At 44.5% G+C, this 25,707-nt stretch overlaps 1 pseudogene; it reads right to left on the bottom strand.

The window, feature by feature from the left end:
- Window positions 1-325: 325 nt before the first annotated feature.
- Window positions 326-8,792, bottom strand: LOC138844787 (UPF0561 protein C2orf68-like; annotated as a pseudogene).
- Between the last annotated feature and the right edge of the window lie 16,915 nt (window positions 8,793-25,707).

The raw sequence follows: 25,707 nt of genomic DNA, 5'->3' as shown, positions 1-25,707 counted from the left end.
TCAGTTATACGTACACCAGAGGGCTTCAAGAAGTTCACAGACAATTCAGACTGTCTTTCGATTCCACTTTCCATGAACTTTTTGAAGCTGCCTTATGCATATCCTTGAGATAGCGAGGGAGGAAGCATGGGACAGGACATTGGACAGGGAGAGGGAACAGATAAGGAGAGTTGTGTAGTACCCCCCCCCACCTTTTTTTTGCAACTAGGGCTCCAAACAGGCAATTATTGTTAATGTTGAGTTTCCCTTTGTACTTATGGTCTAGACTTTTAAGTCACGGTTGGAGAGTTAGTTTCAAGCTTGCTTTGATAATTCTCCATTGGTTGTCCTGAGCAGAGGAGTCTATTCGCAGCTATTTGCAGCTGGAATTCTGCAGCTCCAGGCAGGTTTTGCTGCAAGAAATCCTTGCAGTTTAGCACCAGGATCTTCTTCCTAGGTCTGCTGTCTGACAGTGGTGTGGCGCATGCAAGCAGCTCACAAAAGCATGGGAGGGGAGGGAGACGTGCTTGTGAGTGGGCCTCAGAAATAAAGGTCTCCCACTTTATTCTGGCGTCAGAATTACTTGGAGAACTTGTTGGAAAGGCAGAGCCTCACAGTCCCCCCCTCCAAGGTCCTGAGCAGCTGCAGGTGCACAGTCCTGTTGAGGGGGTGGGGAGAGAACTGAGAGATTCGACCTGAGGCAGAGAGATGAAGAAAAGGAAAAACAAAGAATAAAGCTAAAAAAAAAAAAAAAGAAAAAAAAGTCCAGGGAAACACGGGTGGAAGTGAAGTGAGCACAACACGAAGGAAAGGAACTATGACATAACAGCGCTCACGGAGCTGGGTGGGACACGAAGCAGCCAGGCATGTGACCTCTAAGAATGCAGCATGATGGCGAAAGGCTTCATGGACCCTGGTTCGCCCTCAAGCCTGTGCTCCCAGAACACCAAGTCAGCCACACCGAATTCTCAGAGAATTCCAGAATATGAGGCTGGTCAACAGGCCAACCAGTAAACGGTTGTGGGGGACATGGGCCAGGTGGAGTCTTGGAATGACCCTGGGGATGCAGCAGCTCTGGCAGTGTCAAGATCAAACAGTGGTGCAGGTGCCCTCAGGCTACGGCTGAGCTCCCTGGGCAGAATTCTTCCACGGGCAGTGAATCCAGCCTGCAAAGAATGCTTTCAAGTTGGTCAGTGACGGTTCTGGTGCTTTGCAATCTCCTCTTGGATACGCAACTTGAGAGCCTCTCGCATGGGCGGATCCAGAGGCGTGTGGGCAGACACCTCCTCGCTCACCCTTCCTGGGTCATCGCCCTGATACACGATAACTGATGTGACCTCGCCACTGTCTGCCTCGTATTCTAAGCAGAAGAGCTTATGGCCAGAAGGCTCTAGTTCAGAGCCACCACTACTGCTGCTTTCACTGGACTCCTCCAAGTCTGGGTTGCCTGGGCGGGTAGAGCCATCTTCTCCTTGGCCGCCTGCTTCACCTTCTTGTCGTAGTCGTCCCTGCGGGGAGCCGAGCGGGAGTCAGGGACAGCCGGCAGGGCCAGGCCAAGGGTGGTGGTGGCGCGGGGTGGGGAGGTACCGGGCTGTTAGAATCGACTGCCCAAAAAACGTCACCAAGAGACATCTCTTATGCAAACAGCAAGGGGAAGCTTTATTGATTATCCAGCATGCTGGGGCTGTCTGACCATACATGAACAGAGCAGCCCCGAATAACCAAAGGTTAGGGTTTATAAAGGCAAAAACCGCAAAACCGGGAAGGGGGGAATACATGATTGCTATGCACGGTTGCTATACACAGTTGCTAAAATCAAAAGAGAGTATATGGTTACTGGGGTCAACATAACCTAAAACCTAAGTGAAATTAATATTTATCATAATCTTGACAATACCAGTTACAATATTACAATCAGCAATTAGGACTTGACATTAATGTAAGACACAGACAAATCACATCTTCATTATTAGCCCAGGTAACCCAGGTGCAACCTTTCTACTTTTAAGCTTGAGCAATCATGCTAGGGGGTTTTTGTGTGTTGCCAAGGGTGATGTAGTGCACTGCTATTGTCCGACTATTTGAGATCATAGTTTCAGACCAGAGTCTCACGGTGGGGGGGTGCTTTCCCAGAATGCAGTCTCAAGTGCTCCAAAATGGAGTCCCTACTGCCAAGGTGCTACTCTGTCTTATTTTTTTACAGCTGTACCAGCAAGGTTTAAACCTGTAAGCTTAAGCTTAACTTTTTACACCCGCACATATACAATTTTAACTCTTCATTCCCCACTCCTTGTTGTGAGGATCTCTAATCTTAGAGATTATTTGTGTTTTTTAATGTGACATATTGTTGTCTTATGATCATGAGTTTAACATTTTTAATTTGTTTCTGCACGAAGGTGATGAGTCTATTTAACACACAAGGTCCTATGGTTACAATTAGGAGTAGAACAATTAAGGGTCCTGCTAGGGCTGACAGTAGAGTAGTAAGCCATGGGGACTGGCCGAACCATGACTCAAACCATCCCTGTTGAGTTTCCCTCTCCTGTTGCCATTTTTTTTTTCAGTCGTTTTCTGAGTTTGGCCATGAAGTTTCTAACCACCTGGGTTTAGTCAGCATAAAAATAACATTTTTCTTTTAGGGCCGCACATAACACACACCCCCCCTCATGAAAATGAGATCCAACCCCCGCCTGTTCTGTAATACTGAAATGCAGATACTGGGCTGCATCTGGGAGATTGTGGAAGATTTGTCAGGCAGAAGGGGCGGGGATCTCCACCTGGCAGGTTATCAGGTAGAAGGGGGCGGGGCAGGATGCAAAGGCCGGGCTGTCCATGAAACATTGTCAGGATGACTGAGATGCAGATGCATATGCTGCACACATTAGGCCTTTATGTCACACACACATAAGCTCATAACTGACTTTCTGCCTAATATTTTTTCCTTAAGAGGTAATACCCAAAATTCTTCTTTGGGATTATGGATGGAGTTCCGTCTTCTGTAACTTCTTCGAAGCTGGCATGTGGGCGTCGAGGGGGATTTGGGTATTTCCTCTTGCTACCTGTCTTATGGTGTGCAACAGTGGCCTTGGAAAGACTGTACTGCTTGGTCCAGAGGGCTGTTCAGGTAGTCCAGTGGAATGGGCTGGAAGCCTTGTCTGACGACCATTTGGAGTTAACAGCTTTTAGTCTGTTAGAGACAAAACAAATAAGGGCATTAAAAACACACGGTGTAAGGAGAAGCATCTATAGTTTCAGTACAGGAGTGGAGGGGACCACTTCCCCCTGGACTATTGGATAGACTTTTAAGGCCTGGCAGGGTGTGTGAGGCCCAGACCTATCCATGGGGTGCTGTTAAGAAAATTGTAAGAGATGCAAATCTCCTTTAAGGGAGGCACCCTGTTGACTCGCATTACATGGCTGGACTAGGAGAGTTAAATAGGAGGCTGATAGAAATAGGCAACTTACGTTTTACTGACCCTAAGCCATCCCCAGTAGCAGTGGCTGGAATTGGAAGCTGGGCAGAGGCTGGGCAGAGCCAAAGGCTTTTTAGCTCGGGGCCACAGGGTCTGTAGTTCTGAACCAGGAGTCCTTCGACACCCAGGGCAGTTCCGTGTCCAGTGGCTGTGCTCTTGGCAGGGCTGACAGAAGGCATTTGCTGTCACGACAGCTGCTTGCCCAACGCCCTGGCTCCTTATATCAGCAACAGGTGCACAGGTTTGGGGTGCACTGGCTTTGCTGGGTCTCCTTGACGGCAGATCACCGTGTAAAGCAGCCATTGATTGGCCTGTTGCCCATCCCTACATTGCTCCTGCTGCTAGCTTGCTCCTCATTCCCCTGGTCTCTAATAAAGTGGACCCTGGAGGCAGCCTCTATGATGCAAGTCAAGGGGGTGCCCAACCCAACCCTGATTTTTGGAGATTTTTTTAATATCAGGGTGAGCTAGAAAAATTATGGTCATGGGCAAATTCTGACACTTAGTATTTTCCTGCGAGTTAAGACCGTGCCCATGAGGAGAACTATGACCCTTTAGGTAAGATCAACTGTGGTGACCTGTTTGTATACTTTGAGGTCGTCAGTGTAACTTTTCACACCGAAAAATTGATCTAGTTGTCACATTATTTTACAGTTTAACCCCTTTTTTTTTTTTTTTTTTTTTTGTTATGTTGTTTGGGGCCCTATACTGTGGCCAGGCATTATTACAGAAAAGGTCAGTCATCCCTTATATAAGGTCTGGGGATCAAACCGTACATCACAGTGGAGAGTCCTGCAGAACAGCAGTAACTTCCCTTCTGGAAGAGAAAAGAGGAGAAGTGAGGCAGCAAGTTGGGTCTCTAGCCTGACTTTTTGGGCTTTTAGATTTAACTGGCAGTTTAACCAGTGTTTACTGTGTAGCCTGACTTAGAGGAGAAATTGTGGCAGAGGTCTCTGCCATCCTTTGGCTTCCGGGTATTTACCGTGTAGCCTGTGGACACTAGCGCTTTCTTGGGTTTCTGGAACCCAGTTTTTTAGCATCTGCCGCATAACCATAACTTAACAGAGACAGTAGAGTACACAATGGATTAACATGAATTTTATGTCTCTTGTTGTCGAATAAACCAGAAATAAATAAAAAAAAAACCTTGTATATAAGAGTTTATATAATTTAGAATTATTTAACAGAGTCAAAAAGAGCTTATAGGACCTAACTCTAGAAATGGCAGAGTAATCGATTAAGCAGACACTGTTAACATAGATGTTACAGTTTTTGCAGAAACAGATTCCAAGATTTATGATTTAGACCATTTTTAGATATTTACTAACATTAATACACAATTTTTTTTTAAAACCCCATTGTTATAACAGAAGATCAGACTTCAACTTTAGGTCAGTGTAATTTTGGCATTAGCACTCAACTCTGTAAACAATATTTTAAAATCGTAAACATTTTAAAACTTTTTATGACTTGTTTACACCTTTTGAAACTTTATACCCATAGTTACTTTTACATAGCCTTGAATTGTCATGTATGGACAACCTATGAGAATACATGTTAACAAACTCAAACAGTTTTTTTTTTTATTGAATTTGAGATGTTAAAAGTATATATATTTTCCCAAGTTTTACTTAGCACTGATGCCTAGATGACTTAAGACACTGAGTTATTAATGAATACCACACAATTATCTGAAATAAAAGTTAAAATTACATTTTTATGTTTTTAAGTAACATGAGGATAACACCTCCTGGACAGCAAACACTAGTACATGTTTACAACTTTGAAAAGATCTTCCTCATTAAGAGAAACAAGTTTAAAGCATATCAAAGACATGTAAAACTGAGCAAGCAAGCCACTGAGCAAACCGAAGGGTGTTTGCATTACCTCAATTTTCTGAACCAATCTGCATTGGCTTACTTTAGTTAATAACATAAAGGCTTGTATACACAGAATTTACTCTTATTTTTATAAGACCACTTTAGCTGGAAAGCAAAAACATAAATACAGTATAGGTCTGACACCATTTATAACATTTTAATATATTTTATATAATTAAAATTGACCCAAGCAGCTGTTACTTTAACAAATTTAGAGTCTCATTCTTTGAGAGTTCCAGGGATCCGACTGGAAGCCCAAAGTTGGAAGACTCGGTTTAGAATTTAAGCTGTCAGAGAGTCAAACCATTTAGCCAAAATTAGTACATTTCTGATCAGTTGGGTAATTACTTAGACATTAAAAACAGATAAACAATGTAAACAAACTTTGCGCTGTAGTTTTTCCAATCAAGACTCATAATGGCAATAGAAAAACGTGAAACCTTCAAGACAGGTGAACGCTCTCAGATGAGTCAGGGACAGCAACACAGAAAAGAGCTGATTATCAGCATATGAACCCATTGTTTAGGTTTTTATTAGCTGCAAAGAGAAAAACCCATCAGTTTGGAAAGGGTTAATGGCTTAAGGTTCTGGCTCCCTTAGGTAAGGTCAGCAGTGGTATTGAATTGGAAATTCCTCCAGGAGAGGAAAAAGAAGCAGCCCTGGGGTGGGGGCTCTGCCTAGAGATATTTGGAGTGCAGAGAAAGGCTGTGTTCCCCCATTTACAGGGAAGACTGCACACACCGGGGCCTGGCAGGACTAATCGTGGGGTTGGGTAGGTGCGCCGTTTTACTAAGAGTGTTGGGAACCTCCTATAATTTAACCAAAGCCAGATCAATTAGGACTACTGCAGACACTCAGTCAATTATAACAGATAGTTAACTTGAGCTCTTTTCCAGATTTAGTCCTCAGGCAATTAAAGCTTAGCAACAGTAATAGTTCACAAAAATTTTTTAAGACGCACCAGAGCTACCATTAAGCTGCAAAGACGGAAAACTTTTTACCCGGTTGGAAAGGGTTAACAGGTAACAGGTAACAGCTTTTCCCTGGGTGGAGAGACCTGTGGAATTTCCCTCTCCCTTTCTCCTGGCCAGTGGTATAGGAATGGAGATGAGGAGAGCAAAAGAGTGGGGGAGGGAGCCCCGGGAGGAGGAGGAAGGCAGAAAGCAATGAAGCTCCTCATGTCTGGGGGCTGAGTGGGGTTTGAAATCTCCTATCACTCAAGGTTACCCACTACCTAGTTGTCTGAGTTTACCTGGAGGGCCAATATTAGCCTCGACCGAAGCTAAGCCCTGCTCGCGTAGCAGTAGGCAGCGTGACCAGGCGTCCCTCCGAGAGAGAGACCTGGTCCTCGGGTCGCAGTCCGGCCGCCGGGAAGCCAAAGCGAGCTCAGGGGGTCTCCAGGCTCTCAGCCAACTGCCCTTCCTAATTTCCCTCCCATTCCTTACAATCCCTCTGGAGTTTCGGCCGTAGCTAAGCTGTGGCCGGGGGGACTCCGCGTTCTCGGAGAGCTGTGGGGTGCCGGACACTCAACGGTCACTTCCACAGATCCGGTCCCGCTTGAGGGAAGGAATACTGACCTCCCATGTTTTCTCAAAATCCCGGTCTGGGTGCCCTTGACGGCCAGGCAGGAGAACGGCCTCTTTCACTTGGCGAATGAGTGGTAAATGGAGAGCCCTCCGGGGGGCCATTCAGAGGCACAGAAAGACTGCCACTTTACCTTCTTGACTGACAAAGAAAGGTTATGTGCCCGGTCGCTTACCTCCGACCAATGATTCAAAGTTAGAGACAAAGGTGTAGACACAGTCTGGCCCATGTTAGCAGACATCACAATGTACACGAACAGACAAACAGTGTAGAGAATCAGCACACAACAACCACACAAAGTGTCCGTAGAGGAACTGAGATAAACTACTGGTCGCGACGATGCTAGCAATACAAACACAGACTCTGGAACCGCCTCAGAGCCCTGTGAGGATGCCGGTAATACAAATGCAAGCTCCGGAACCACTTCAGAACCTACAAATGCAGACTCCAGAACCACTTCAGAGTCACCCGACAATGCTGGCAATACAAATGCAGATTCCAAATCTACCAATACGGGAGCCATCACAGCGCCCCATACAATGCTAAATGACAAGAGAATACAATCAACAAACAACAAGACAACCAACAAAGCACCTTACAACTACAAAAGACTAATAATAAGAAGGCCTTACTGGCCACCCCGTCTGTGCTGGGAATGCAGACTCCACGCCTGCCCCTTCGGAAGTATCTGGGCGTCCCCAGCCTTCCTTTGTCCTCCTGAGGCGTCCCTCAGGGCCGTAGCCTGTGGCCCCCGGGCACGTCTGCCGGCCACAGCCAGGAAGGGCTCACGCCCTGTCCCAGCAGCTACTACACCAGCACAGTTCCCAAAACCCTAGAGCGCTCACAAACTACCAAAATCCAGAATGAAGAGACACAAACCACAAATAAGCCGGCCGACAACACAAATAGGCGCCTGCACTTACCCCGAGAGATATCCGTTGGAGACGTCTGCAGGCAGCAGTCAGATCTCGCTGGGGCCTCCAAATGTTAGAATCGACTGCCCAAAAAACGTCACCAAGAGACATCTCTTATGCAAACAGCAAGGGGAAGCTTTATTGATTATCCAGCATGCTGGGGCTGTCTGACCATACATGAACAGAGCAGCCCCGAATAACCAAAGGTTAGGGTTTATAAAGGCAAAAACCGCAAAACCGGGAAGGGGGGAATACATGATTGCTATGCACGGTTGCTATACACAGTTGCTAAAATCAAAAGAGAGTATATGGTTACTGGGGTCAACATAACCTAAAACCTAAGTGAAATTAATATTTATCATAATCTTGACAATACCAGTTACAATATTACAATCAGCAATTAGGACTTGACATTAATGTAAGACACAGACAAATCACATCTTCATTATTAGCCCAGGTAACCCAGGTGCAACCTTTCTACTTTTAAGCTTGAGCAATCATGCTAGGGGGTTTTTGTGTGTTGCCAAGGGTGATGTAGTGCACTGCTATTGTCCGACTATTTGAGATCATAGTTTCAGACCAGAGTCTCACGGTGGGGGGGTGCTTTCCCAGAATGCAGTCTCAAGTGCTCCAAAATGGAGTCCCTACTGCCAAGGTGCTACTCTGTCTTATTTTTTTACAGCTGTACCAGCAAGGTTTAAACCTGTAAGCTTAAGCTTAACTTTTTACACCCGCACATATACAATTTTAACTCTTCAGGGCGATCTGGTTCCGTCGGATGTGTGCACGAAGCCGTGGCTCATGTCCAGCCGCCCGCCAGGCTTGCAGCAGAGCCTGGGCCCGGGATCCCGGGCCGCCTCCATCTGGAGCCCTGGGCGCAGAGTCGCCGCCACCTCAACGGCCCCAACGGCCGCCCTCCCGCCGGTGGAGGCCCGAGCCAGCCCGCGCTCAGCTTCCGGCCGGGTTTCCTTTGCTTTTTATAAACATCACAATTTGAATTAACATATCTCAGTCCATTGCTGTGGATAGAAGTTAAACCATGTGTTGTAAAAAATAGGGTGTGGAGGGAGAGTTTCTGGGTGATGTTCCATCTCTGTCTGGCTTCTTGGTGATTTGGACCTGGGTCAGTGATAAATTCATGCTTCTCTCTGGTCTGCTTTGCTTTCTAGGAGTCCAACTATTCTAGCTATTTGTTCCTCCAGGTTATTGCTTTGCAGGTTCCTTTGAATGCCTGTTATAATTCAGGCCTATTTTTGGTTAGGAACGGCAGCAGTGGAGATGAATGTATGTGTTACTGTTGTTTCACTAAGCAGCCTGGAGTAGAGCCGATGGGTTTACTTGACAGTGTGAACTTCCCTTCATGTTCCTGGAAGCAGCCTCGACCCCTGCATGCAGGCAACAAGGTAGCAGGACAGTGGCACAGCAAACAATGCCATGGAAATTTACTGTTGCGGGGAGCTAGGCCATGCTGCATTGGCTTCTGCATTGGCAGTGCTTAGCCTCGCCAGCAGGGCCATCTGCTGGGGCTGCCTCCTTCATATGGTCAGCCCTTCTTTCTTAGTGACCATGGCTCCTGTGACAGCAAAGCTACAGGTTTCGATGGTGGAAACCGTGGAGGAGTCAACAGTGTGGAGCAGCTTGAGTAGATTTCTTTGGTGCTTGAATGATCCTGGCCCACCCGTACAGCTTCTGTGTCTAACATCACTGCCTTCTGCTGCATGGTGGCTCTGCTCTGTCGTGTGTCAGAGACCTTTGGGTGGCATTTTCATTTATAGAGCATGAGCCTAGAAATGTCACTTCCCCAGTGGTTTTAAGTATTAGTTCTTTGGCCTCAGTTTCTGGAAACTCTTCTGTCATAATGTCATGGCCCAGCACAGAGATGGTGTTTTTCTGGCACTTGCTGTGTTGAGACGGCTGTGTGGCCTTCCTGCTTTATTCCATAAGTGAATGAAATCCTGTTTCAAAGATCAGAAACATGATTTGTTCATTTCTGAGTCACGGACAGCAGGTTACCTCACTGGCAAGGCATGCATAAATGGTTATCCCATGATACCTGGTAAAAGCCACTTGGTTCTTCTTCCTTTAGTTCTGAAAAACTAGAGCTTGTAGAATGTTTTTGTAGGCTACAAGCTGACCATTATTGAAGGTGCTGTGAGCATGTGGTAACCCTGTATTCCTAGTCTTGGTTAGCATGTGAATGGTTGTGTTTAATGTATGAAAAAATATATAGATATATATTTCTAAACCTCCAAGAAATAAATAAAGGAAACAAATTGCTTTCAAATGCTTGTGATTATTTAAATGTTTGGTAAGTAAAATAGTAGTATCATACGCTTAATAATAGTAGCTCTGTCTCCTCATACATACATGTTATAAAAAGTTACTAGGAAATTACTGAAAACAATGGCTAGCTTTCTTTAATATTATTTCTCTCTAGAGTAGAGTCTAGATCCTTTCTAAGCCAGATAAAGTACTGAAACAGTAATTACTGAACATAAGTTTATGTATTCTATTTGACATCTTGCTTCTGTATGATAAGGAGAAGCAAAATATCTTGGAGTATCTTACTGAATATGAAAAAGATAAGCTGGCGCTGCGGCTCACTAGGCTAATCCTCTGCCTTGTGGCGCTGGCACACCGGATTCTGTCCCAGTTGCCCTTCTTCCAGGCCAGCTCTCTGCTGTGGCCAGGGAGTGCAGTGGAGGATGGCCCAAGTGCTTGGGCCCTGCACCCCATGGGAGACCAGGATAAGTACCTGGCTCCTGCCATCAGATTAGCCAGGTGCGCCGGCCACAGCGCGCTGGCCGCAGCGGCCACGGCGGCCATTGGAGGGTGAGCCAACGGCAAAAGGAAGACCTTTCTCTCTGTCTCCCTCTCTTACTGTCCACTCTTCCTGTCAAAAAAAAAAAAAAGATATCACATGAGGGTCCTTATTCCTCTAGAAATTACAGATTCACAAATGTATTAGTCTGCTATCAAATGCTGCTCCATGACTGCACTATAGAGTGAATGTTCATGGCTTCCTCAAATATATCTGTTGGTATATTTAGCCTGTTGTGATAGTCTTCAATACTGGGGTTCTTGGTAAGTGATATGGTCACTCTTACAACAGAACCCTATGTGTTTTTTTTTTTGTTTTTTGATGATTTTTTTTTTGACAGGCAGAGTTAGACAGTGAGAGAGAGAGACAGAGAGACAGAGAGACAGAGAAAAAGGTCTTCCTTCCATTGGTTCACTCCCCAAATGGCCACTACACCTATCTGAAGCCAGGAGCCAGGTGCTTCGTCCTGGTCTCCCATGCGGGTGCAGGGCCCAAGCACTTGGGCCATCTTCCACTGCCTTCCCGGGCCACAGCAGAGAGCTGGCCTGGAAGAGGAGCAACTGGGACAGAATCCAATGCCCCCTCTGGTACTAGAACCCCGGGGTGCCAGCACTGCAGGCGGAGGATTAGCCAAACGAGCCACAGTGCCAGCCTAGAACCCTATGTCTTAAACATTACTTGGCTGTTTCTTCTCTGAACAGCCCTCAGCAATTTTGACAAATTATTTCAACCATAATTGTTTCCATATTTGTCAGCATGTCTTAGGAAAATAATCTATTTGAAATCACAATTAAGAATTACAGAATCAAATTGTTGCAGGAGTTTGAGTCAGTTTTTTATTTCAGGTTGGATAATGAGTGTGAGAAAAAGGAGAAGTAAAGTTTCACTGAGGAGGGGATCCAAGGGAGTGTTCCAGTAAGGTTGTGGACAACACAGCTTATTTAGCAATTGCCTGTTGATTGATCAGTCGCCTATGTTGGGGCCTGCTTTGTTGTTTTGTTTCATGTTTGCATATGTTTTCTTCAGGGGTCTGGTTTCTGGTGAATTGAGAAATGGCTTCCTTACATACATTTCAGGAAGTGGTCATTGTCTCTGACCAGGTTATCTCTCTATTGAGGTCTGATCTGGCTTCCAATACCTAGAACATTCTATACATCAAGAAAGTGGTCCTGGTCTCTGATGAGCTGAGAATGCCATCTTTCTGAGTAGAAAGAGTTGAAAGACGTTACCTCACTGATCACTATAGAAATGCCATAGTTGGAAACTGTTGCTGACAGGTTGAAAATGTGGTGGTCTGGCCGGTGCCGTGGCTCACTAGGCTAATCCTTCACCTTGCGGCACCGGCACACCGGGTTCTAGTCCCAGTTGGGGCGCCGAATTCTGTCCCAGTTGCCCCTCTTCCAGGCCAGCTCTCCGCTGTGGCCCGGGAGTGCAGTGGAGGATGGCCCAAGTCCTTGGGCCCTGCACCCCATGGGAGACCAAGATAAGCACCTGGCTCCTGCCTTCGGATCAGCACAGCGTGCCGGCCGCAGTGGCCATTGGAGGGTGAACCAACAGCAAAAGGAAGACCTTTCTCTCTGTCTCTCTCTCTCTCACTGTCCACTCTGTCAAAAAAAAAAAAAAGAAAAAGAAAGAAAAGAAAAAAGAAAATGTGGTGGTCTGCTCCGACACCAGAACCTGGTATCTTGTAGTTATTTAAGAAAAAAGGACACTTCTATATCCCAGAACCCGTAATTTTCCTATCTTTCTGCTGGTATTTCACTTACTGCATTCTCACAAGATAGTTACTCAAGGAGCACCCCCCTGCTACCCTTACAATGCTATAGTTGATCTGCTGACTGATGTGAGATGAGAAGGCCATAGATATCCAACTGCAGCACCAGCAACAATAAGCACAAAGAAACACATAGGAACATCTGACTACAGAATTGCCCACTTTTGGCAACTGATGTTTATCTTCAGTTATTGAAACTGGAATTAGAGAAGTATTTAACTTCATAATAGTAAATGAGAAATGGGCATATCTTTCCCATTCCTAAGATTCTTTTTTCAGTTGCTGACTGAGTGTGGTGGGTGCAGCTGACCAATTCTACAATAGCTTCTCTGTGCTGAGAACTACAGGTTGCACTGGGAGGCCAAGATGTAGCCCCTCTCCTACCAACACCTCTTTTTCTGTTCTATCCTCCATGGTAGGAAGGTTTGTTTGCTTCTACAACACAAAACTCAGAGATCACAACCAGTTAAATTTGTGTTTTAACTCTGGTATACTACACATAAAACATGAATGCCATGGCATTGTTCTTAACCATCATTTTTGTACTATGTCTATGATGATTAATAATTATTCTGTAAAGAATTTCGATGGCGTTCATGTTTGCAGGGAATTTCTCCCTATATTCATTATCTGGTTTTTTGGAGTTCCTTCTCCATAGACTTCTTTTATAATTCTGTTTCTGTGAATTCGTTGGTAACAGTCTATGTTTCATTTCTGAGTTAAGATTCTGAGTCTCTCCTTTGTAATCTAAGTGTTTGTAATATGTGTTCATTTGTCAAAGAATCAAGTTTGATTCTGGTGATTTTTAAAAAGATGTACTTATTTAAAGGCAAAGATGGATGGGGGGTAGGGAGGGAAAGAGAGAGATATCTTTGACTTTCTGATTTAATCATCAAATCAGCACAGTAGCCTGGGAATAATCAGGCCAAAGCCAAGAGTACAGAACTCAATCAGGGTCTTCAAAATGGTGGCAAAACCCCAGGTATTTGAACGAATATCTTCTGCTTCCTATTTGCACAGCAGTGAGCTGGATGGGGAGCAAAGCAATGTGATTGTTTACTTCCCACATACTCAATACAGTGAGGTCCAGGTTTGCCTAAAGCCAGAAGCTTGAAACTCTATAGCTATATCCCACATTGGTGGCCAGGACCCAGGTTCCTGTGCCATCACATGCTTCTCTCTGTGATCACATTAGCAGAACAGGTACCAGTAGCCATAACTGTGACTAGAAACCAAGTATATGCATATGGCACTTAGGCATCCTAACTGGTTGGTATCTTAACCAATAGGCCAAATGCCTATTCCATATTGTATGTTCTTTTTAAAAACATTTTATTTATTGTATTTGAGAGGCAGAGTTACAGACAGTGAGAAGGAGAATCAGGAAAGAAAGGTCTTCCCTCCATTGGTTCACTCCCCAAATGGCTGCAATGGCCAGAGCTGCGCCAATCTGAAGCCAGGAGCCAGGAGCTTCCTCCAGGTCTCCCACATGGGTGCAGGGGCCCAAGGACTTGGGCCATCTTCCAGTGCTTTCCCAGGCCTGAGAAAGGAGCAGTGGGCCTCAGTGAGATGCATGCGCCTAACCTCCTGTGAGCACACTTGTCATTAGACAAACATCCTGTCATCCGGTGCTTCCAAACATGAGTATTTCCTTCTCCCTGCTTGCCTTCTTCTGGCTTTGATCCATTACCTTCCTGCCCTTGAGTTCTCATTTTTGTTCTCCTAAAACAATGTCCTGGTCCCCTTTACCTCATTCCACCTCTGACTATGTAGACATGTCTCAGCACTCCAGACTTAATGGATTAGAATTCACTTGCTTATCAAGCATTTAACACAATCATAACTAGGGTGCTGTGTTGTGGAGCAGCAGTCTGAGCAGCTGCTTGCAAAGTCAGCACCCATAAGGTCATGAATGTTAGTACCTGTAACCCCACTTCCTATCTAGCTCCCTTGGATAATGCCTGGCAAGAAAGCAGAAAATTCTCCCATTCCTTGGGTGCATGCCTCCCATGTAGGAGACCCAGATGGAGCTCCATGTCCTGGCTGCGGCTCGGCCCAACCACTGCTGCGGTGGCCATTTGGACAATGAACCAGGGGATAGAAGATATCTGTCTGTCTTTCAAGCTCTCTCCCTGTCTTCTTTCCCTGTTACTTTGCTTTTCAATGCTAACAAAAAAATGTACATCTCTAAAGTTACTCACCACTAGTCTAAGCTCATGCAAAAGAGGAGCCCTGTTTTATTAACCACAGCATCTGTAGTTCCAGGGACATCTCTGTCCTTTCAAAAACATGTACAAATGAGAGACTTCTTTAAATATTTATTTACTTGAAAAAGTTACACAGAGAGAAGAGAGGTAGAGAGAGAGAGCGAGCTCTTACATCTGCTGGTCCACTCTCTAGTTGGCTGCAATGGCTGGAGCTGGGCCAATCTGGAGCCAGGAGTCAGGAGCTTCTTCCAGGTCTCCCATGTGGGTGCAGGGGCCCAAGGACTTGGGCCATCTTCTACTGCTTTCAGGCCATAGCAGAGAGCTGGATCAGAAGAGGAGCAGCTAGGGCTCAAACCAGTGCCCCTATGGGATACTGGCACTGCAGGGTTTGCCTTTACTTACTATGCCACAGCACTGGCCCCAAGACACATTGTTTGTAAACTTGGGTCATTGTCTGTCCCAGACTGCAGAAAATGTAGCAATAAGGACTGTGTCATACACATACCTGATAGGATGCATTCAGCCTCCCAGCCTGCATTTGTGGTCTGCCTTGTTATGCTGTCCTTAGTATGCACCATCTGATAATCCCGTCAGATTCTCAAGTCCGTGTATTGAGTTTACAGAGTCTAGATTGTGCCTACTATTTCTGAGCCTCTTTCTGGAAGGGGTGGTATGAACTGGAATATGCACAAGGAAATAAAATTATAGCTTGTTCTTACACCTTCGTACTCTGAGGCCTATATTTTGTTTTTTACTATCTTCCCTCTTCAGTCTCTGGAGAAGCTCAATGCAGGGGACAGAGAACTGCTTCCTGACTCTGAATAGGAGGCAGATTTGAACTTGAGCATGGCCTAATCAAGTGAGCAATGTGAAACCTTCTCAAACTGAAAAGGAAAACAAGGCATCTGCTACAGGCATCCTCACAAAATGTATATAAACTACACTTGTTACTTTTGCATGTTGATTCATGTATATGTGTTCATTTAAATGGTGTAGCAGGTAGCCCACATTCTCATATTTCCCTCCAGTCTCTCCTCACCTGAGGAAGAGGCCAACGGTGGGGATCATGAGAGCAGTTGTGTCCAGCAAGCCATTATCACTGACCCAATATTGCACCCCACTTCTCATGTGCAGGGAAATTGGGAAACTTGTCTTTCTTATTCCCTGGAGGTCTGTCCAGCTTGAAGTCACCTCCTTGTAAAATCTCAGAATGAGCTGTGGAGGGCATGCCAAGGCAGCAACACAGATCTGTCTCCCAGAGAGTCTACTTATGGTGGATGGGCCTGAGAAGCTTCTGTTTGCATGGTTTGGGATAGTACCAAGGAGATCTGTGGATGGAGACATTTTAGCAGGGGCCTCATGCTGTCTCTGGTTGACTTGAGCAGAGGGAAGTAAAGGTTGGGGATAGAAGCAGAAGGTGTAGAATATTGCATGACATGTTTAAGCCATTCTGAATTGTGGAGAGCCATCCTCCAAGATTCCGGGCCCACAGGCACCTCATCTCTCTCTTGCTTCAGTCTCCTCATGGCTCTGGGATGGACAGGAGAAAAACAACTCACTTTGCTCTTAGCAGATTACCCTCTTCATGAACTAGCTATGTACTGCAAAAGGAGAGGGGGATGAAGAAAATGGATTAAAATATTTTGACACAAAAGGATCCATAGTATCACATCATGATACCAAGAACAACATCTCACATTGTCTGCTTCCACTGATTATTTTTTAAAGATTTATTAATTTAAAAGGGACCATGACAGAGACAAAGGAACACACACACACACACGGGGGGTGGGTATAAAGGGAGGGACAGGGAGGCGGGGAGGGGGAGAGAGAGTAAGGGAGGAAATGAGGGAAGTCTTCAACCCACAGGTTCAACCAGCGCTGGACAGGTAGAATCCAGAAATCAGGAATTCCATGGGGATCTCCCAGGTGGGAGCCAGGGACTCAAGTCCTTGAACCATGGTCTGCTGCCTCCCAGGGATGTTAACATGGAGTTGGCTTGGAAAGAGCATCTGGGACTTGGTCTGCCATTCTGATGTCAGGTGAGCAGCAGAAGCCTAACTTGCTATGCCACAACACCCACTCTGATTTTTCTTTGTAAAGCTTTATTTGAAAGAGATTGATTGATTGATTCAGAGACAAAGAGAAGATCTTCCATCTGTTGGTGCCTTCCCCAAATGACTGCAGTGATTGGGGCTAGGCCTATCTGATGACAGGAGATTCTTTTTTTAATTTTAATTTTTATTATTTTTTGACAGGCAGAGTGGACAGTGAGAGACAGAGAGAAAGGCCTTCCTTTTTGCCATTGGTTCACCCTCCAATGGCCGCCGTGGCCAGTGCGCTGCGGCTGGCACATCGTGCTGATTTGAAGCCAGGAGCCAGGTGCTTCTCTTGGTCTCCCATGTGGGTGCAGGGCCCAAGCACTTGGGCCATCCTGACAGGAGATTCTTGTGTGTCTCCCACAAGGGTGCAAGGACCTAAATACTTGAGCATTCTCTGGCTTGCCCAGGTGCATTGTGGAGCTGGATTGGAAGTGGAGCAGCTGGAACTTGAAATGCCAAGTGGCAACATTATGCTACAGCACCAATCCCATCAATGATTTCTTTTTTTCCCAAAGACTTTCATTTAGGGAATACAAACTTCATGCATTTCATAAGTACAGCTTTAAGAATATAGTGATTGTTCCCACCATACCCACCCTCCCACCCACTCTCTCATCCCACCTCCTGCTCCCTGACCCATTCCCAGTCCCATTTTCCACTAAGGTCCATTTTCAATTAACTTTATACACAGAAGACCAGCTCTTTACTAAGTTAAGAGTTCCACAATTTGCACCAAAAAACTGTTCCTCAACAGTTGAGACAAGGACTGTTCAAAGTCCTTTCATCTTGAAGTTAATTTCACTTCATTTTTTTAGAAACTTGATTAACTTTAAAGAAGCACTGAAGAATGATACATCTTTTTGTGAGCACCTAGACATAATTATAATACAAATCTTAGAGGTACTGCATGAGAAGTTAGTGCACAGCGACTCCTTTGTTAATTTAACAGTTGTAACTCTTATGTGTAATGTCAATGACCACCCGAGGCTCTTGACATGAGCTTCCTAGGCTATGGAAGCTTTTTGAATCCACAAACTCCATCAGTATTTAGACAAGGCCATAAGTAAAATGGAAGTCCTCTCTTGCCTTCAGAGAAAAGTACCTCCTTCTTTGACGACTACTTCTTTCCACTGAGGTCTCGCCCACAAAGGTCCTTCTTGTCAGATATTTTTTGCACAGTGTCTGGCTTTCCATGCCTGAAATGCTCTCATGGACTTTTCAGACAGACCAGGAAGACTTAAAGGGCTGATTCTGAGGTCAGAGTGCTACTTAAAGGGATTGTCTATCATAATCTACTCAGATTCTGAGTCTGCTGTGTGAACTGCTAATCATGTTGGAACATCCATTCCTTTTTAATTCTATTACCAGACCCTTAATCCTATCCATATGATCAACTTAACACTGAAGATGATATATTTACCAACAGTTTAATGGTATTTGAGGTCCCATGGCAAGTATTTAAACTGTAACTAAGTCCATAGGAAAGTATGCAGAACTATACAGGTTTAGAGTTAGAAACTCCACATGCTTCATAATTACAACTTTAGAAACATGGTGATTCTTCCCACTGTGCCCGCCCTCATGCCCATACTCCCACCCCTCTTCCTCCTCCTCTTATTCCTACTCTTTTTACTGAGATCTATTTTCAATTGACTATATACACATATGTTAACTCTGTTAAGAGTTTGACAAATAGTATTTAAAAAAAAAAAAAAAAAACTCTGTTCCTCAACAATCAAGACAAAGACTGTTAGTCATTGCGTCTCTTCCACAGATTTCTTTTTAGGTGTTCTATTAGTTATCACAGATCAGGGAGAACATATGGAGTTATCCCTTTGGAACTGGCTTATTGCAGTAAGTATGATGTTTTCCACATTCATTCATTTTATTGCAAATGATCAGATTTCATTTTTATAACCACTGTGTAGTATTCCATGGTGTACATATCCCATAAATTCTTTATCCAGTCTTCAGTTGATGGGCATTTGAGTTGCTTCCATGACTTAGCTAGTGTAAACTGAGCTGCAATAAATATGGGGGCAGGAGGGTGCAGATAACTCTTTCATGTGCTGATTTCATTTCCCATGGGTAAATCCCCAGGAACGGATGGCTGGGACATATGGTACATCTATATTCAGATTTCTGAGCTATCTCCATACTGTCCTCCACAGTGGTTTTATCAGTTTACATTCTCACCAACAGTAGGTTAGGGTACCTTTATCCTCACATCCTTCCCAGCATTTGTTGATTTCTGTATGGAAGCCATTCTTACTGGGGTGAGGTGAAACCTCATTGTGGTTTTGATTTGCATTTCTCTGGTGGCTAGTGATCCTGAGCCTTTTTTTCTGTGTCTGTTGGCCATTTGGATTTCCTCTTTTGAAAAATGCCTAGGTCCTTTGCCCATTTCTTCATTAGGTTGTTTGCTCTGTTGTGGAGCTTCTTGATCTTTCTATATATTCTGGTTATTAAACCTTTATAGATTGTATAGTTTGCAAATAATTTCTCCCATGCAGTCATTTGCCTCTACAAATAGCTGAATGTTTCTTTTGCACTGCACAACTTCTCAATTTAATATAATCTAATTTGTTAATTTAGCTATGATTGTTTGTGCCTCTGGGGTCTTTTCCAAGAATTGTTTGCCTGTTCCAAAGTGTTATAGGATTTCCCCAATGTTCTCTAATAATTTGATGGTATCGGGTCACAGATTTAAGTCCTTAATCTATGATGAGTGCATGGTTAAGATGTAAAGTAGGGGTCCTGCTTCATACTTCTGAATATGGAAATCCAATTTTCCTAACACCATTTGTTGGAGAGATTGTCCTTGCTCCAGGGATTGGTTTTAGATCCTGGGTCAAATATAAGTTGGTTGTAGATGCTTGAAATGAATTCTGGCAATTCTCTGTTCCATTGGTCTATCCATCTGTTTTTGTACTAGAACCAGGCTATTTTGCTTACAACTGCCTTGTAGTATGTCTTGATCTGGTATTGTGATGCCGTCAGCTTTCTTTGTATAATATTGCTTTAGCTATTTGAGGTCTCCAGTGTTTCCATATGAAGTTCAGCATCATTTTTTATCCTTGGTATTTGATAGGAATTGCATTGAATCTGTAAATTGTCTTTGGAAGAATGGACATTTTGATGATTCTTCTAATCCATGAACATTGCAGATTTTTCCATTTTTGGTATCTTCTATTTCTTTAATAATTTGTAATTCTCATAGAGATCCTTGACATCCTTGGTTAAATTTATTCCAAGGTATGATTTTTTTGCAGCTATTATGAATGGAATTGATCTTAAAAGTTCTTTCTCAGCCATGGCTTTGTGTATTCAAAGGCTGTTGATTTTTCTGAATTGACTTTATATCCTGCTACTTTACCAAATTTTTCTATGAGGTCCAATAGTCTTTTAGTGGAGTCTTTTGGATTCTCTATATAGAATAATGTGTTGTGCAAATAGGATTAATTTGACTTCCTTCTTCCCATTTTGTATCCCTTTGACTTATTTTTCTTGCATAATGGCTCTGGCTAAAACTTCCATGAATGTTTTAAATAGAAATGTTGAGAGTGGGCATCCTTGTCTGGTTCCATATCTCAGTGGGAATGGTTCCAACTTTTCTCATTCAATAGGATGCTGGCTGTGGGTTTGCATAAATTGCCTTGATTGTATTGAGGAATGTTGATTCTTTACCCAATTTTCTTAGAGTATTCATCATGAAAGGGTGTTGTATTTTAACCAATGGCTTCTCTGCAGCTATTGAGATAATCACATGGTTTTTGTTATTCAGGTTGATAATGTGATGTTTGACATTGTTTGCTTTGTGAATGTTGACCTATTCCTGCATACCAGGGATAAATCCCACTTGGTCCAGCTGAGTGATCTTTCTGATGTGTTGTTGGATTCAATTGGCTAGAAGTTTTTTGAGGATTTTTGTGTCTATGTTCATCAGAGAAATTGGTCTGTAGTTCTTTTTCTGTTGCATCTTTTTCAGGTTTATGAATTAAGGTGATGCTCGCTTCACAAAATGAATTTGGGAGGATTCTCTCCCTTTAAATAGTTTTTGAATAGCTTGAGAAGGATTGGACCTTCATCAAATTCCTGTTAGAATTCAGCAGTAAAGCCATCCAGTCATGGGCTATTCTTTGTTGGAAGGGTCTTTATTACTGATTCAGTTTCTGTCTTGGTAATGATTTCTTAATGTTGTTTTACTGTGTGGCACTTTATGTGTCTCTACTTTTGTTTTTTTCTGCTAGTTTTTGTTGGATTTAGGTTCTTTTTTGCTTGTTCTTAACTATGTACATTGAATTGAGTTCAGATATTTGTTTTTATTGTAGTTGCTTATAGGTATAAATTTTCTTCTAGGCCCTGATTTCACAGGTGATTGTATTTTGTTCTCATTGCAATTAAAATTCTAAGTGTTTTGCAACCTCTTTTTGACATCTTTGTTAACCTACTGTGTGTATGTGTGTGTGTGTGCGCTTCCATACCTATGGCAAGCAAGATGTATTTAAGTCAGGATGCTCTTTCCACAGAGATCAGAAGGGGCCTTCAAGAGAGGAAAAAATTCTGGAAATGACAGACGGGGTCCTTTAAATACAATTGAGTTGAGGTACAGGATTTCAGGTAACAGATGGTAAGGGCCCAACTCAACAAAATCCTGGAAATGCAGTCCCCTATAGACTGCTCATGATAAAATACAAAAGCCGTCAGAAGTGTATGATAGTAAACTTATTTATATTCTCATGATAAAGCTAGAGACCCAGAAGCATGGAATTGGCACTTTTGTCTTGCTAACGGCAGCTTCTCAGCAGAATAATGCATCTTGTCCATGCTTAAAGGGACATCCTCTTTCCCCATTTCAGTGGGGAACTGACCTAACTGCCTGTTCTTTCAAATACCTCCTCACATTACCACCCCCCTCCAGAAGAATGGACCCTAACAGCAGTGTTAGGGATATGGGGACTGCTACCATACTGATGGCTTCATGCTAAAATGGGACATCCTTAAGGGACAGAAGGGCATCCTTCTGAGTGTTGATCTAAGGTCCCCACTAGAAAGCAGATTGCCTCAGGGGTGTCATCTGGAGCACTTCCTACTGTTTGATTCTGGTTGTTTAGTCCTGGGTAAAACAAAGCATGTAAGGGAATTACTATCTCTCCCCTACTTCATGTTGACGTTCTGAATTGCTCCCAATTGAGAATGTCAACATTTGTGAATTCCAGGAATCTACCTAGAAGCAACAAGGTCAAAGACTAAGTGTTAGAGGGCTGGCGCCGCGGCTCACTAGGCTAATCCTCCACCTAGCGGCGCCGGCACACCGGGTTCTAGTCCCGGTCTGGGCGCCGGATTCTGTCCCGGTTGCCCCTCTTCCAGGCCAGCTCTCTGCTGTGGCCAGGGAGTGCAGTGGAGGATGGCCCAAGTGCTTGGGCCCTGCACCCCATGGGAGACCAGGATAAGTACCTGGCTCCTGCCATCGGATCAGCACGGTGCGCCGGCCACAGTGCGCTGGCTGCGGCGGCCATTGGAGGGTGAACCAATGGCAAAAGAAGACCTTTCTCTCTGTCTCTCTCTCTCTCACTATCCACTCTGCCTGTTAAAAAAAAAAAAAAAAGACGAAGTGTTAGAGCTGAAGACATACTCTGATGTGGGATGGGGGTGTGCTCATTGGCATCTTATGGAGATGGGCAGATTTGTTTCCCAAATCTTTTTTTTTTTTATCTCAATTTGGATGTCTTTGAGGTTTATTCTGCCATGGATTTCTTGTGCATCTTGGAGGTATAGGCTCAAGCTTTTCCTCAGATAGTGTTTATGTCATGTCATTATTGTTTCTGCTTTTTTTTTTTTTTTTTTGACAGGCAGAGTTAGAGACAGAGAGAAAGGTCTTCCTTCCATTGGTTCACCCCTCAAATGGCTGCTATGGCCAGTGCACTGCGCCGATTCGAAGCCAGGAGCCAGGTGCTTCCTCCTGGTCTCCCATGCAGGTGCAGGGCCCAAGCACTTGGGCCATCCTCCACTGCCATCCCAGGCCACAGCAGAGAGCTGGACTGGAAGAGGAGCAACCGGGACAGAATCTAGTGCCCCAACTGGGACTAGAACCGGGGTGCTGGCACCGCAGGTGGAGGATTAGCTTAGTGAGCTGTGGCACCGGCCTGTTTCTGCTTCTTAAAGTCTCCTTTTCTTATGCAGCTTATCTTGTACAAGTCATGGTATATTTGATACAGTTTCACTGTTTTTAAACTCTGTTCTTCATTATTTTTCCTCTGTTCCTTGCACTGGGACATCTCAATTATCTGGCATTCAGGCTCACTATTCTTCATCACATTCAAATCAACTTTTAAGCATTTATTGTGATTTTTTTTCATTCCAGCCATGTTTGCAGCTCTATAAATTGTTTGCTTCCTGTTTAAAATTTGCTTCTTTGAAGACATTCTCATTTTGTTCATGTGTGGTTTTCCCAATTTGCTCATTTGCTCTAGATCTTTATGATTTGATTTTTTTGCACAAAATAAAATTGACTTGTTTTTGTCCTTGTAGAATATTTCTATGTTTTCATTTTCTTCTTGCAAGAGAGACTTGCTTTCATGTTTCTTTGTATGGCACACAATTTCTTATCCAAGACATACAGCTCTTGTCATCTCTGCCCCAACCCCACCTCAGGTTCATTGTTCCCGTTTTTTGTGTGGCCTATGTGTTCATTTTCTTCTATCATCTCTTTTGGAATGTCTGTCTTATGTTTTCTGTGTCTACTGAAGTGTTCAGTTTCTGTTCCTAAAATTCTTTAAGTCAAAGGAAACTGAGGAAAAGAAAATCCTTTTCCAGTCCTGCAGATTGACTCCATGTTGCTCCACTCCACTCCACTCCACTCCACTCCAAGTGCTTTTCAGCAACTTGTCCTCTGTGCCACACTCAACACCTCCTGTGTGCATCCTGCACATCAGCCAGAGCTAAAATCTTGGGACACTTCTCTCATCTCCTGTGCACACAGCCCACCTCGCGGATGTGATGATGTCCATGATTACAAGGCATACACAAGAAGTTTAAATGTCCTGTTATCCCAAGTAGCTCCTGACCCGTCCCCTCACTTACCCCTCTTCAGAGTATCTGTGGCTCATCCCATCTGATCTCTGGTCCCTCGGCCTTCTGGGGCCAATGCTTGTGCCTTTATGGACTTTCTGCAAATGTTGCCTGAGAAGCTATCACATCCTTGGAAAGGCTTCAAGCTGGGCACACCAGAGGCAAGCAGCCTCCGTGCCACACCTCAGAGACCTTCTCACAGTCCAGTGGAGAAGCGTGGTCTTTGAGACTGATGTCAGCATTGCCCCTTCTGGTCTCGGAAGCTTGCATCAGGAGTTTGTATTGCTGCCATTAGCACTGCTGCTCACCTGAGAATGGAACATGGGGCAGGGATTTAAACTGCAGCAGCACTTTCTTAAAGCTGCAGCTTTCTGTGTGAACCCTTCCCCTGACTGCTGTAAGGTGGTAAATCCATCCCAGGTTCCGGAAACTTGATTCCTGTGGATTTTCTAGGTTTTGTTGCTGCTGGGGCACAATGGAGCACTAGATCTCCCTGCTTGGGAATTTTTAGTGATGTTACCATGAATGTACTTTTGATTACGAAACTGGGTCTAACACGTGTGGCTGAGGTCATTCAGATGAGTGCAATCTGATGTCTGCTTTCTCCTTAACCCCTAGAAATGCATCATTAGTAAAAGATGGGCGTTCCGCAATGAGAATGCCTGGCCAGGTGACCCAGAGGCTCTGTGGCTATTGGGCAAAACATTTTTGTTTAGAAAACAAACTATTTTGAGAAGATCAGCCTGTCAGATGAATTCAGGCCTTCCATTCCAAAAATTCTATCACTCTATTTCCAAAGTCTTCTCGGAATTTCCAAAGCATGTTAAACTGAATTGCATTTCTCCTCAGACACAAATTCATGTTGAAGCTCAACTTCCCAGGATTTCAAATGTAAAGATATTAGGCATTAGTAGAGCTGTTGAATTAAAATGAGATCATTCAGGTGGGCCATAATCCAGCTGGAGTGTTCATTGAAGAAGGGAATATTAGGACATACACAGAATCAGCAGGGAGCTTTGTGCACTGACGGCAAGCCAGGTGAGGACAGTGTGAGGAGGCAGCCATCTGCAAACCAGGAGAGAGGCCAGAAGACATGATAGTAGCCCTTAGTGTGCTCTCTGTAACCCTTCCTCCAGAACTGTAAGGAATAACCTCTTCTTTTACTTCATTATCTGTGGAATTCTGTGAGTTCCCTAGAAAATTCATAAGGGCATTTCCTCTATCAACATGTTTCCCATTTGGTCTAAAACATTCACAATGTGCCCCTCATCTCACTGTGATGATTTTGGTTCTTAAACTTTGATTTTGATTGAAAGGCAGAATCGCACAGAGATTTTCCGGTAGCCAGCTCACTCCCCAGGTGGCTCCAATAGCCCAGGCTGGCTCGGACTGAGGGACTGAAGCCCAGAGACAGGGGCTTCATTCAGGCCTCCCACGTGGATTTTATTCAGAAATCAAGATTCTAGCTGGGGTGAGGTGAAACTTCATTGTGGTTTTGATTTTCATTTCCCTCATGGCTAGTGATCCTGAGCATTTTTTTTTTTTTTTGACAGGCAGAGTGGACAGTGAGAGAGAGACAGAGTAAGGTCTTCCTTTGCTGTTGGTTCACCCTCCAATGGCCACCGCGGCCACGCGCTGCAGCCAGCACACCGCGCTGATCTGATGGCAAGAGCCAGGTACCTATCCTAGTCTCCCATGGGGTGCAGGGCCCAAGCACTTGGGCCATCCTCCACTGCACTCCCGGGCCACAGCAGAGAGCTGGCCTGGAAGAGGGGCAACCGGGACAGAATCCAGCGACCTGACCGGGACTAGAACCCGGTGTGCCGGCGCCGCAAGGCGGAGGATTAGCCTAGTGAGCCATGGCGCCGGCGATCCTTAGCATTTTTCCATGAGTCTGTCGGCC

The sequence above is a fragment of the Oryctolagus cuniculus genome, chromosome 12 (genome assembly GCF_964237555.1).
Source record: "Oryctolagus cuniculus chromosome 12, mOryCun1.1, whole genome shotgun sequence".
Lineage (NCBI taxonomy): Eukaryota > Metazoa > Chordata > Mammalia > Lagomorpha > Leporidae > Oryctolagus > Oryctolagus cuniculus.
Note: the sequence above shows the minus strand (reverse complement) of the source record. Positions and strands in the feature narration are given on the sequence as shown.